This window comes from Cydia amplana, chromosome 14, assembly GCF_948474715.1.
Source record: "Cydia amplana chromosome 14, ilCydAmpl1.1, whole genome shotgun sequence".
Lineage (NCBI taxonomy): Eukaryota > Metazoa > Arthropoda > Insecta > Lepidoptera > Tortricidae > Cydia > Cydia amplana.
Window position 1 is genome coordinate 11,556,736 of NC_086082.1, and position 15,317 is coordinate 11,572,052.

Consider the following 15,317-nt stretch of genomic DNA (forward strand, 5'->3'; position numbering starts at 1 on the left):
GCTTGCCGCCTTAAAAAAAAAAGAAGTGTACTTTTCTGCTGAAAATACGCTAACGTATTTGAGACACCTAAGTAGTCGCGGTACCAACATTATAATAATAAGTGCTGATCATCTGTTTGGCTGTTTAATGGACCTATGCCTATTCTATCTATTTGATATGACCATTTCAACTTTTAAAAAATTTGGAATTCGTTAAATATTGGAATTTGTAAGCAACATTGCAGTCCCGAAATCGAGAGTGCAATGTTTTTAACTTTTTAATTAAATAAACTACGCACTTCGCGACCTATTTTTTAACCGGCAACGTCGACTTTGCCGTCCATTTTTGATAAAAATCAATTGTTGTTTACCTATTTTTATTACTTTATTTCTATGTTAGTTTTTAATAATCTTCATACAACATGTAAAAGTTATTGAAGACTGTTTTATTTTTAATCGTCTTGGCGAGGGCATTAATTACCGTGTTCCCAAATAAATAAAAATTATATGCCTAGTAGTAAATCATTATTAATCAACAATCAATAATAAAAACTTTATGAAACACAAATACGTATCATTCTAATTTGCACTATTACATTTTGGGGACTTTCATTAAACCAAAGCGGGTAACACCGAGCGCGGCCGTTCGTTCCGTTTCGTTCATTTCAAGTTCAGTCAGTCCAACGTCGGCAGGCTGATCGGGCGTTACTACGCATGCGCGCAAACTTCGAACTGTCATGACATCGAACGTAAACAAAACAAGTGAATTTTTGTGATAAACTACTTTAGTTTTCCCCAGTTTCCTGTATGAAAACTTTGGATATTGTGAACGAGTTGGTGCTTAGTGGGAGTGTGTAACAGAATTTCAAGTGAGTGTCGTTTGTTTTTGCTTTTCGCATGCTTTGACCGAAGCAGGCCGGCGAAAAATTTTAGTTATTTTCTTATTTTAGCAATCCAACTATAATGAATCTGGGCGCTAATTTTATTTTAGTAGGCAAGGAATGTGTATTGTGTGCCTGGGAACGATTTGGCGAGGGTATTCGAACAATTTAATTGTAATAAATAAATTGGAAAGCGAATTTAATTAATTTAATTATAACGGTTAATTTTGATCGTTTAAGTTTAAGTGGTTGGTTTATTCTGCAAAAGAACTTTTAGGAATTTATTAATCCATGCAATTAGCGATAAAATCAAATAAAACATATTGTTTTTAATTAGTATTTTTCACTGAGACTATAATTAATAGTGCTAATGTAGGTGCAGTCAGCAGCAAAACAAGAAATTGTTTCAGTTATTCCAGTTGGATAAATGTTTAATTTATACCTAGGCAGATGTCCAGTTTTTCTTGATTCGTGGAATGTCAAAAACGTTACAGTTGACTTTACTTTGAAACCTATGTTAGCTAATAAAATTTAATGTCAAATGTCAAAGTTTAGCATTCTGAGTCACCGGGTAGGTAAGTACTTACTTAATGTCGAAACATGTTGCGTGCAAAATGGTTAATACTCGGTATTCATAGTGTTGCACATCTCACAGTTAGGTAAAGTAAGTGCCTATAGTACCCACCTGTAGTGTTATAGTACAAGTACTACAGTAACTGTCAGTTATACTATACTTTAAAAATATTCCAAACAGTCTCCAGGAAATTATCAGAGCGGCCAAGGTGCTCAATAATATATCTGAAGTCTGAACATGCACTGAAACTAAAAGATACTTTGTACAGATATTTGTGAGCATCTTGGCCGTTCGGATATATCTGATGGCGACTATACTACGATTAACGTGTTAAAATTAATCAGCTGTTTTCACATTAACCCATTATGTAAGAGGGCTCCTAGACTTCCTAGGTATCTAACTAAGGCCTCTGTTATTCGTGACATGACATATTGAGTTGAGACAAAAGGTTACCACAGGTACCACACGTTGTGGTAAAAGATGGATAAGTAATATGTAGACTCTTTATAGCCGGCGCCTTTATATACCTACTACCGAAAAAAGTATAGTTTGCTTGAAAACGGCACAGTTATTTTCGTCCGCCTCGTGTTTGTAATTAAAGGGTTTTCCATACGAATGCAAAGCAGGTGGGGCCTCAAACTCGTCGCGCCAGATAAGCTAAAGAGGCACTTCCGTTTTAATAGAGTTGCCATGCATTTGATTATTTTAGGATAGTCTCGAATTTAGAAAACGTGAGTGCGTGCGTGCCTATTTTTGAAAGAAAACTATGTCTGACATATGTAATAGGCGTAATAGTAATTACTTATGGAACTATAAGAATATAAAATATTTATTTAAAAGAAAAAAAACCTTAAGTACCTATTAAAATTTGTTAATGTGGCTTGGTTAGGTATTGTGCTGTTAATATTGCAATAGAACAATAGTTTCGTAAATATTTTGTTTGTATTTCCTTATTTTATTAAATAATGTAACTTGATTAAACCTATAATCATTGTTAAGAGGTCACACCCCATACCTAACATAATGATGTATTGGTATGATATAAAACTGTCATAAAAAACAATAAGTTTGTCTAGGTAACAAGTAAATAAAGACAGTAACAAATAAAATACAGGCAAAACAGGCAATCCATAAAATAAAAACATTTTAAAAATTAGCCTCGAGATAAAAAAATTAACCGTGGCGTGTGCGTTAGAGAAATTAAAAAGATTAAAACGCTGTAAGTAATAACTTAATGGATGGCTCTCTTCTAGTTTCCTACATGTGCACTAATATTAAAGGCAGTCTAGACGCTTCGATTTTCCATTACGCCTAATAAGAACAGATTGCTAATTTGTTGCATGATCTTGGAATTCGTACTTACTTGCCAACACGTGAAGTGGGGACAGATATTTGAGATATTGTTGTGCAACTTTTGCGATTAAACGATTACGATCTTCGAAGCTTTCTGCATGCTACAGCTGGTATTTCCTAAATTTCTGGTTCACGGTTAGGTACCTATTTATTTGAATGATATGGTTTTGCACCTACTTTAATGACACCACGGCACGCACACAGTCATAGAAAGAGTTATTCTAGATGCCAAAAACACAATTTCAAAACATGAAAATACAGATCAAGTATGTTGGTATCAAACTGTATTTGGGATTGCAACTTTCTTTCTTTCTTTGTAGGTATAATATTAGATCAAACGTCAATTCATCCGATGCAAATAAAACTCTTGAGACTCGTATTGCAATTCAGAACTTATGAAGGTCGTGATCGCGATGAATTGATATGACCTAATAATCCGTTTAAAAATACTATTTCATTTAATACATTTATTAGTAATTAGTTTACATGCATATTAAATCAAATTAAGCATATCATACATGCACGAATTGTAATGTTATGAACCAGACCTAGGCACAAATTTGCAAATGACATCCATAGAAAGAAAGAAAAAAATCATTTGCAAAGTTATGTTCGAAATCCATTGAATAGTCTTGTTATGCTTATAAACGTCCTTGCAATTAATAACTGCAGATAGACAATAGGTACGTAATATCTAGAGTTAAAACATAATTGCTAGGATAAAAACAACTACTTAGCAATAGGGTAGGTACTTAACATTATACGTAGCATTTTTTGTTTCAAAGATAAAATATAACAGCAAATCTTACGTTTATTGAATCAAATTATATCAACTATTTAATTTTTGACGACTGGTCTGGCCTAGTGGGTAGTGACCCTGCCTGTGAAGCCGCGGTCCTGGGGACAAATCCCACTAAGGGCATTTATTTGTGTGATTAGCATAGATATTTGTTCCGGAGTCTTGGGTGTTTTCTATGTATTTGTATATTTAATATCGTTGTCTGAGTACTCACAACACAAGCCTTCTTGAGCTTACTGTGGGACTTAGTCAATCTGTGTAAGAATGTCCTATAATATTCATTTATTTATTTATTTATTTATCCTAATAATCGTCTCAAATTAGCGACTTAATTCTAATTTACCGTCAGCCACTATTAATTTGGGGTGCGGAATTCACAATGAGCCCTGTGCCAATTCTAGTATTAAAATGAGGTCACCCTATTCCTCTTTGAGTTGCCTATTTATGACTAGGGTTGCCAAAAACCGTTGGAAATAAACTCGATTTCTTATACCGGATTTTACCGGGTTTTATTTATTGTTGGAAATTTAGAATCATATTTCGAGTCGCTTAATAGGGCACTTTTACATTCGTGGACAGTTGTTGCTGAGAGCCGGGTGCGACAGTTAGCAGTGTTAAAGCGCCCAAAATGCTATACTAATACCACTTATATGCCGAAATACCTGTTGCTTATCTTTTAAACACTGACGCAACTAAATTTGCGCAAATACCAAAGGGAAGTATTATGCAGGCAGGCAACAATCCTAGAGTTAGTTAAGTGCCCATGGCAAATTATTTTTAAATAAGTAAGTTGGCTCGACCAGAAATAAACCTCGCTATTATTTTTTTAATACCAACATATTATCTGTAAGAGTAATTAAATATTTAGTTATCAATAGATATCCTAAGAATATGTAGTGTACAAGAGTACGTAATGACGTATTATTTACCTCAATTATTATGCGTCACAGCAACAACAAATAAAACGTGATGTACAAAATAGTTCGAGTATTCATTGAAGTTCCTATCTATCTTATTCATGAAGTCATGACTCAGGGTGAGTAGACTATGAGTAAGTAGGTTTACGACCAGGTACCTATATCTAAATGAGTCAATAATATTTGAGCATCAGCCAATTTTAGAAATAAAAACCGGCCAAGTGCGAGTCGGACTCGCGCTCCAAGGGTCCCTAACATTAAGTCCGACTCACGCTTGACTGCACATTTCTAATAGGTTTTCCTGTCATCTATAGGTAAAGAACTATTTTGTGTAGTTACCTATTTATTTAGGAGATAAAAGGAGGGGGGGGGGATGGTCGGACAGACAGACAGACGCACGTGTGATCCTATAAGGGTACCGTTTTATCCTTTTAAAGTACGGAACCCTAAAAAGCGTATGCGTTTAAACTAAATACACAATCTATGTAGTACATATTGTATAATTTGTATAGCAATTTTAAATTAGGGTAATTCCGGGGTAGATGGCCATAAGGGGGAGATTGCCCATCCAAATATTTCATGGTTCTGATGGCTAGATGTCGCTAGTTTTTGTTTAGTACGCTTCACGTCATGCTTGGGAGCAAAGATATGGCCAAAATTTTGAGGGAAAAACTTGTAAAAGTACGTAAAATCCTTGTTGATTGTTTTGACTAGTGCAAATATTTCTTAGAGGGTTCATATTTTACATGGTGGTGATGCTAGTGTCTTATTCTAATGGTGTTATTTGCTTTTGGTGCAAAGTATACGGTTGTAGTTACGTTCTAACCTAAATAAGAATGAAGGTCGAGTCTCAACTTGTTTTGATTTTAGGCGTGGTCTTCTCTCCCGGACGAAAAGCAGAGATGGCCAGTTCAAGTTGGGGTATTATGGCCATATGGCCGTGAAGGCACACTGTGATGAAGATGTATCTATCACGAATTAGGTATCACAAAGGTTATCAAATATCAGTGACAACGTCCCCCTATGCATGATAACGATGAATAAAGGAAAATGGAGTTAATTTAGAAAGATAACTATTGCAGGTGTGGGAAAAAATATCACGTGCCTTTTCTCCTCCATAATTGCGCTGTAGGTGGCCTAAACGGGGTCTTGAGAAGAAAAGGGACTTGGGGAAGTTGGGGAATAAAATAGAAAAAAAAATTATACTCAAATGAAGAGTTATGTTATGGCCATCTCTCCTGTAATGGTATGATCAGAAAAATATTTATATTGCGAACAGCTTGAAAAAATGTTTCAAAAAAAAATTACAATTGGCCATCTCTCCCGAGGTATCCGGGAGTGATGGCCAATTGTAAATTTTTTTTGATACATTTTTTCAAGCTGTTCGCAATATAAATATTTTTTTGTTTCTTTAATTTTCGAAAGTCAATTTATCAAAGTTTATGAAGAAGTAAATATTTCTTTAATTACATGTAAACTTTTTTTTTATCGAGTCCTAAAAAAACTATGGCCAACTACCCCGGAATTACCCTAATTAGTACCTACCTAATTGTGCCGTACCTACACCGTTCTCGTAAGTGCAATGTGAACATTATGAACTGCAAACAATGAGGGTCTCTGGGGTCGAGGCCGCGTCGAGCTAATAGATCTTCCGGTCCACATGTTGTACAAAAATAGACTCGCAAGTCTTGGGCGCGTTTACGCGGTTATCGCACTCACTGATCCGCACGCCGCTCCGGTGTATGAGCGAGAACGGTATAACATTTATGTTTAAGCCGCGCCCAAAACCGAATTTCGCAAATTGCTCTTTTATTATTTATTGGCATTTTTCTCTGTCACTCTAATTACGCCTTCATTGGAGTAAAAGAGAAAGATCCACGCAATTTGCGAAAAACTGTTTTCGCGGTAGCCCCTCTGAGAAGGTACAATGTGTGTGCGAAAGCGTTCGCTTAGCGGCTATGGGATGGGACACAACTATGTACCTACATGATATTTGAATCATTTAAAATACATATACATTAGTATGAAAATGTGCGTTCACGAAAGTCCATATTTTTACGTTAGCTCGATTATCGATTTTAGTTCCCCCGTGCACTTGTTATATTATAATATGCCCTTCAATCATTTAAGGCCAGGTTTTCGATTATGACGCCAATCTACGGTGACTCGCGTAATTTCATAGTCATTAATGTCATTATACGGGGCAATTACATGCTAAAACACGTAGGACGTTCATTTGTTATAATATATAATCGCCCAGTGTAATCGCGCACTTAGTTTATTTATAAACAGTCAAACGACTATACTTACTTAGCCATTTAAGTAGGCTAACAGCTGCTAAAAGTTCAAATGAAAGTTAAAATAACCGTTAATAAACAAGAAGAAACCACTTACTAAGTTAACAATGAGACCCTCTCACTGGTCAGCTGCGCCGGCGCAAAGGGTTGGCGTCCAATTACATTTATACACTATTTCATTTATTTTCAACCTTATAACTACACTCATAAAGTCGACGCTACAACGACAGTGTTTAAAGCAGAGCCTCGTTTAACACATTCTGTGAATTTACTGTCAAAAAGTCCTTTCAAGTAGTAAATCTATCAATTTTTTCAAGCAAGTTTGACTCCCATGTAAGCATACTCATGGATGGATCAGGACTGAATTAGATTAAACAAAATTTGACATCCGCAATATCCGCATTGTCGCAGCAGTGACTCGCATGTATTAAAAATTATTTTTCTTATCCCGTTGCCATAAGGTTTATTTTAGCATCTTCGCAATCCTTTTAAACAATTCGCACTGTCCTTTTACGCATGCATCCGCAAACACTTGAGATTATAACAAGTCAAACAATACAACAATAAAACGAGAGATAGTGAGCCTCTCGACGCTCCGTTGTCTGTATTGACCAAATAGTCCTTTACTATTGTCTCAAGGGTCTTTTATGACCGTAGTAGACCTGTTCGATTTTTGGAGGGTTTTTTTGCTGGCATCTATTCATGGTTTGGAATCATGAGGTTTATAAGCGTATCGATATTACGCCATTCAAGTGTTTCGAGGTCCGTAGCTTTTTAGGGTTCCGTAGCCAAATGGCAAAAAACGGAAACCTTATGGATTCGTCATGTCTGTCCGTCCGTATGTCACAGCCACTTTTTTCCGAAACTATAAGGACTGTTGTTGAAACTTGGTAAGTAGATGTACCTATTCTGGGAACCGCATTAAGATTTTCACACAAAAATAGACAAAAAAAAACAATACATTTTGGGGGTTCCCCATACTTAGAACTGAAACTCAAAAAATGTTTTTTCATCAAACCCATACGTGTGGGGTATCTATGGATAGGTCTTCAAAGATGATATTGAGGTTTCTAATATCATTTTTCTAAACTGAATAAGTAGTTTGCGCGAGAGACACTTCCAAAGTGGTAAAATGTGTCCCCCCCCCAATGATAAAACTAAAAAAAATATATGATGTACATTACCATGCAAACTTCCACAGAAAATTGGTTTGAACGAGATCTAGTAAGTAGTTTTTTTTAATACGTCATAAATCCCCTAAATACGGAACCCTTCATGGTCGAGTCCGACTCGCACTTGGCCGCTTTTTTTATTAACGGACGAGTCCTTTTTATTTACGGCATTTCATTTCTTATGAGGGTTGGAGGGACGATAAAAGGGGGGATTAAAAGGGGGGATAAAAGGATGCTGAATTCCTAATAGCAAACTTAAAGGCTTTGCACATTTTGTATTACATATGCACACACATTTGACACGAATGCACATCACGTACGAGAACTTTAAAGTGTTAAACCAACTGATTTCTCGGTACCTAACATTTCTGTTTCTGCGAATGTGCAAAGCCAAATGTTTACATTATGAGAACAGGTTCAAAACGTAACAGTCAGTAATGTATCCAACTTAGCACATGTCAAATAAGAGGAGAGATCAAACAGAATGTTTCCCAGACAGGAGCATGTTTGGAAATATTCCGTGGGAGTGTGGGAGGTGCTAATTAAGACCAACAGCATTAAAGTTTGAGTAGCTTACTAAAAAGTATGAAGGATAGGTCAGGGAATGCGCGCCATGTGTGACTAGGTAGGTATTTATAGGTCTGATTGGTGCATCCCTTCCCTATTCAGATTAAACGAAGAATGAATTGTATTTCGAACATATTATTGATTAAGTATTTCTGTTTTTGGAGTCTGTCTTCTAATCTATGTGGTCATATAATGCCCTGGATATGGTTCTGATCAGTATCAGTGATCATATCATTTACTCAGTCTTACCATTTTATGTGATTTTGCTGCTCCTTTGTGGGGTTATGTAAAATAAATAGCTAGAAGAATATAAACATGCAAAACTGCAAAAACTAAACATATTTTTCATGGAGGTCGAGTAACTCGTCTAATACAACGTTAAATGAAAAGCTTGTACGAGTACGATATATGTTAGGGGGATTGCAAATGCTGCATTAATACCGCGTCAGTACAAAAAGATAATACATTGTCTCACACACACACACACACACACACACACACACACACACACACACACACACACACACACACACACACACACACACACACACACACACACACACACACACACACACACACACACACACACACACACACACACACACACACACATATGCTGTTATGTTATAGAACTGCTATTACATGTATCATAATCCGCATTACCATCTAAATTGAAGGAAAAAATATACAGCCATTACGCGAACCTCCGCATCCAGAGCATTCTACTCTACTATTTTTATTTGCTTTCCCCTTTTTTCATAACCCAGGGAAGCAATTTTGCGAGATTTTAAATTTGGGTGTTATTCCTATAATATTACGAGATATTTGGTCTCCTATAATTAAAAACAAAACATCCTGTAAAATCAAAGAAAGCAAGGGTGTATAAACGTAAAATTTAGTGTAATCTTCCTGATAGTAAAGATCTTTAGGAGTCTGTTTTAATAGGTTTATTTGGGTTAATTGTGTTCTTCCATTAAACTTGACATAAAGATCCGGAACTTCCTTTGTCTCGGGCAAATTCACCTTCAAAGTCTGCATTGCGAAATGACTTTAAGGATTCATGAGATCGAGAAACAGTTAAATTGTTGTTTAAACGAGCAGCCTTTGTTGACTCGTACTAGAAGCATATTCTATCCAAATCTATCAGATACCTTTACTATCGTAACTATGGCGTGGCTTCCATAGAATTATCTAAAGTTATTTCCAATGGCTTGTTTATTTTGTGCTAGTAAAACTTTTGTGGTCTTAATAACCCAAATTCATTATAGTAAAGTTTGATTTTGAACGACAGGAACCACTACGATATCTGCGCGGAAATGTATACCTACATATATATGTGTATGTAGTCAAAGTAGCCAAAGCAATAGAACAATCCTAAATTCACTTTTTACTGAAGATAAGGATAGAATAGAGAAAAAGGTTCAAGAGAGAAATTTTAATGTAGAAGAGAATTGCGAGCAGGAAATGTAAGAAACGAGAAAGACTGTGAAAAGGTGAAAAGTTGAAAACCTTTCGAGTCCAGCCAAAACTACGGTGAAGCGTTTTCTGCATCGCCAAAATTTATTCAGCTCCGATTTCTACATGACAGATCATACAATACAATACAAATCCTCTTTATTGCACAACCTCAGAATAAATGTACATGGAAACACAAATAATACATGAAGACAGAGGTAAACAACAGGTGGCCTTATCGCTAAAGAGCGATCTCTTCCAGACAACCTTTAGGTAGTGGAGAAATGAAAAATGATATAATTAGGAGGTGCAAAAAAAAACATATCATATTGCAATTTCTCTGGTTAGTCCAAAACATGTGCTAACTTTGTAGTCGGCGCAAGCCGTCATAACATAAATTAACAAGCAATAAAACATTACCGTCGGGCATTACAAACGTCTGTGACACTGACTCATCTGTTTATTCATAACTAAACATCTTGACTCTAAATGGAGACATGTCGTGACCTGTTAGTACTTGTCACGAACTTGTCTGTACTGTTAGACGTCTGAAAGTTTATGGATTGTTTTAATTAAATTGTTGAATAAACGGAGCCGTTGCATTTGAATATTTAATTGGAACTGTCTTTTATTTTGTACATTTCAATGTCTCCATTTAAGATTGATTTTCAGATTCAGCTAAATTATTTACAGTTAGAAATTATAACTTTAGCAAGTCTGTAAATTATTTTGGAAGATCCCTTACGTAACTCCGATCGCCAGTAGGTACAGTCAGCAGCAGAAGTTGCTAAGCGGGCCAGGTGTTCAAAATGATCTTGACGCGACTTTATGGTTAAGAGAATAAGAGCGTGTCAAGGTAATTTTGAACACCACGCCCGCTTAGCAACTTATGCTGCTGACTGTACCGCTTCTGATTCATAATACATACCTAAGTGCAATTGACCTTAGTTATCTGACAACTGTTCTATTAATACGTTGTTAATAGTAATCGAATGATTTCGTATTACTAAATCATGCATATGACAATTGCTTTATGTTAATACGAATAGGTTTAAGTTATGCGTGCCTGATTTGCTTAGCTGCGAAATGACGTCGGAATTGGAATGATTACAAAACGGAAATAATATTTACATTTGAGGACTTATGACAATTTGGATTTGCAGCATGTGTACTTTGTGGTTCACGGTCGTCGTTTGATACAACTTGCATATAAATTACAATCCAGTCACTTATCAACTTGTTTATTGCTGTTAGTGGTACAAATTAATGTCTTGAATACCCAAGGCGCCAGTATTTCCTCATAATGTATTTATTTGCAAGGATATTCCAGCAAAAAGTATGGATTGCTCCGTCCTTAATGACCCCTTGAGTCCGAACGGACATCCTCTACATATGAACATGAAACAAAAAGGCATGTTTAATAATATCGAATGGCTACCGTTTGCTTGGTTTTTTTGCCCAAGGGCTTCATTCGCGTGCGCGTGTCTAAAATTACACTGGGAGTAATATTAAGGGAAACATTAACGAAGAAACACATTTTAGCAATTTCCTTTCGGTTCGCGTGCCGTTTTTTTAAGTTTATTTATGCAATATACCTGCGTTTTATTACCCAGCACTAGTAATTAGACGATACTTTGTTACATCTTGACATTGAGAGAGGTACAATAAGCGATACGTAAAGTATCTAATTATTGATGTAATTGTCTTGTTCTAATTACATTCATTGTCTTACATTAATGACATGACGTCAAATTTAAATAAAGTCAAGTCAAGTCAAGTGATTTTGTAATGAAATGACTGACGCAGCGTATGCTGAGCCCGTTCCTTTTGCCGCACAATTATTCTTATTTTTTCAATCCTTATGTTTTGTAACCTGTATGCTTTTTGTGTTGCAATAAATGGTTTCTTATTCTTATTCTTATTCTTATTCAAAGTTACGGGAAAGAATTGCTTACTTAGAAAATTGTAGCGCGATTATCAATCTGTGTCTACTTGATGTGTCTGTCTACTTACTTTTAATAAAACCGAAAATTCAGGATATTAGCAATATCTGGGTTTGTGTGTATACCTAAACTTGAGAACGGTACTTACTGATCGGCTTTTAAACGTTACTTGCGTGATAAAGATCGACGTGGTTACAATCTCCAAAGCAATTTAGAGCTCGAAATGAATTCGGCTGTCGATTAATTTTGTTTTGAAATAAGAACTCAAAATCGACATCATAAAAACACAAATCAATCATAATCGACTTGAATTTCGGCTGCAACTTTGTGGTGTATGTTTTATTATTAAGGCAGAATTAAAATAAAGATAAAATGTGGATCGATTTTAGGGTCCAGTATTTACCACTCCGCTTTTTATTTGAATGAATTTAACTAATACCAAGGTTATTGTAACTTTATCTTAAAGGTTTGTCAAAAGTTATAATTTTAGTTGTCTCGGCAGCATATTATCTTTTGTAACTTTTAAATTAGTGCCGTTGTCTGATTTTGCCGCGGAACCTAAACTTTGCATACCGTATAATGGTTTCAAGTTTTTTATCTCAATTACTACCTACAGCAGCTCGGTCTGGCAGGCTAAGCGCTGCTCAAATCACAGATGATGATGAATGATTGCTGGGATTTCATTTAATGATCGTCTCGACTGGCTCCCAACTGGTAAGACGAAACGATGGTTCGAAATCGTTTCAACTTTTTGCTTTACTTTGGGATACACTTGTATTAAAAGTGTCTGATGTCATGAATTTGTTAGCTAATGTTATACAAGGTAATAAATAATCAAATAAACCTAATGTTTCTGTCTTCTCAGAAGCGTGATGAAGATCAAAAGAAAGAAGAAATCTACAAAATAACTGCCTCTGTTATGTTAGTCAAATCGATATCAAATTGACTATTTATATTCGATACGGCACTCTCTGTGAATATGTTTGTTTAATTCAAGCCGTGTGCCTTTTAAATTATTCTGAATTCATTTGTGAATCGAAGCATGCTGATTTCCTACAAGACGAACATAGTTAATAAGATTAATGAGGCACTATTAGTTCAGCATATTCTAGCGAAATTAGACTGACACTAACAAGCCAAGCTAAATAAGAGTCATTTACGTGATGAAGAATAGGTGTAAGTATAGATATAATCAGAAATTCCGCTTGTTATATATAGCTTTGCGTTGACTCAGGACAGTGCATTTTTTGGAATACAAAGTAGTTTGTGTTACTTTTATGATTCTTATATTTATGCGGTCTGTTGATGTTTACAAACGGTCTCAAAATACTTCATTTTCATCATGCCATGCCAACTCTATTTGGGAAATAACTTTTGGACGTCGCAGATATATTGTTATCTTTGCAAGATCTTTGATTGCCGTCATGTGAGTTATGTGACACACTATACATAGGACTTCAAAGATCAAATCAATCGGCAGGTACAGGACGAATAGAGGTAAAAAATTGGCCGGGGGCTTGCAAACTTAGAGGGGGATCAGAAATAAAATCCCCACAACAATAAATACTCGCAATGTTAAACCGAAAACTGATTAAGGATTCTCTCCACTCCCAAGGTAAGCTTTATGCAAATAATATAATGCCGCGAACGGCCGCGGAATACTGGCTTTACAATCACCCGGTGTTGTTTCAGAAACATGGAAAACCATTCTCGAAGTCCCCGCTAGTTGGATAATGAAATTATGGCCGAGGCCTGAAGCAATATTTTCCATGATAGAATAAATTCAGATGAATTTAATTTACTGAGTGAAATATAAATATTTATCGAACTTTATCGTTGGATATATTTTCAACACGGATGTTGCGTATTGGCACAATAAAATATGTATATTTAATTTGGTTAAATTTGGCTGCTTCTTCCTGGAATCTAAATTACAAGCTCGGACGAGACTACAAAAACCTTTTTTGACTAACATTGTGTAATAACCGTGTATTGCCAAGTATGTTCCTAAAAAAGGACGGAAGGTACGGTTCGAATTTTAAAATAAATATAAAGAACGAGTTTAGGAAATGAACACAACGGTCGGTGTGGGCGAATGAATGGTGCGCAGGAGTTTATTCTAATAGCTCGCAGAGCGCGGGCGTCGGATGATCACTTGGATGATCCAGTATAAGAACCCCTTTTAATTACGCAAAGATATTAAGGGTATCGAGGTCACTTTACACTGGTAATGCCTAAAAATACGATTCGCCTGAGCTCGTGCTTCAAATGGTACCTACACGTTGCGCAGGAGGCAGGAGTAAGGTTGACTGATCTGTCACTGAACTGAATGATGTAACGATGTTGAGATACAATGTGAATGACTCGTCTATTACGTTGACGCTTGTTAAATAAGCTTATGGTAATGTTGAATAAAATGTTACCTTATTCAAATTGGTGATGACTTATGTTTTTTATGAACTGTTTTCTATAATTTGTCAAGACAAATATGTGCCGATGAGTGCCTTAACAAGTTTGGGGTACCGTTAGCAAACAATGACTTGACTATACATACATGGTAGTTATGTACGAGCGGACCGACGTTTATAATGGCGCTCTAATTTATGTTGTTTGAAGTTTGCACGTTAACAAGTTGGAGCGGTCAAACTACTTAGCCTAGTCAGAAATTAATAAGATGGTAGCTATTTACCGGTAACTAGCAACTTGAACTCACGAACTTGGGAAATGTTAATAATTACCTTTGTCGCTTTGCAGAAAATTGCAGAGAAATGAGAAAGTATACGCCAACCAATCAGCATTGGAAAAATCTCTTTCAGAATCAAAATTCAAACAAGTTATTGTGCCCAGCCGCCATTCACTCGTTCCTTTCAAAAACTGGCAACACTACTGTCAGGTGTGTTCCCGCGCCGTGCCCCTTTTTTTCAACGTCCGTTCCCGCATTTTGAAAAGGAATGAGAAAGGCACAAGCACCATGGAGTACAAGCTAAACTGTTCCTTAGACTAATGTTTCACTGCCGAAAATCGCTTAGCCCCCATTAGCTTGATGAAAGAAAGAATGAATGGATCGTTTCCCTTACAATATGTTGCAACGGTTAAAAATTCTGCTTGATTGCTCGTAGTTTTAAAGAATAGAATTCAAGTGACTGAAGCATAAGTGTTAAATATTTATTGCACGTAAACGTATAGCGTTCTTCTTATGATTGAATTTCTCATGATACCTTCAGTACATTTTTGCTCCGCAGAAACCATTTTATCAATAGATACAATATCAATAATCTTCACACGCTACTGGGTATGCTTTCAATTCCGAGATATCGGATATTTCTCACGTTGGTAATGTAAAAGTGAGATGACTTTCTAGGAGATTAAACATAAATATA

At 35.9% G+C, this 15,317-nt stretch overlaps 1 protein-coding gene across 1 annotated transcript in view; it reads left to right on the forward strand.

Annotated features, from left to right (window-relative positions):
* Window positions 1–664: 664 nt before the first annotated feature.
* The window catches only part of LOC134654137 (MOXD1 homolog 1-like), an 83,862-nt gene continuing 69,209 nt past the window's right edge, over window positions 665–15,317 (forward strand). Inside the window, exon 1 of the mRNA XM_063509586.1 lies at window positions 665–848. The gene's annotated coding sequence lies outside the window, so the exon portion shown is untranslated. The remainder of the gene's footprint in view (window positions 849–15,317) is intronic.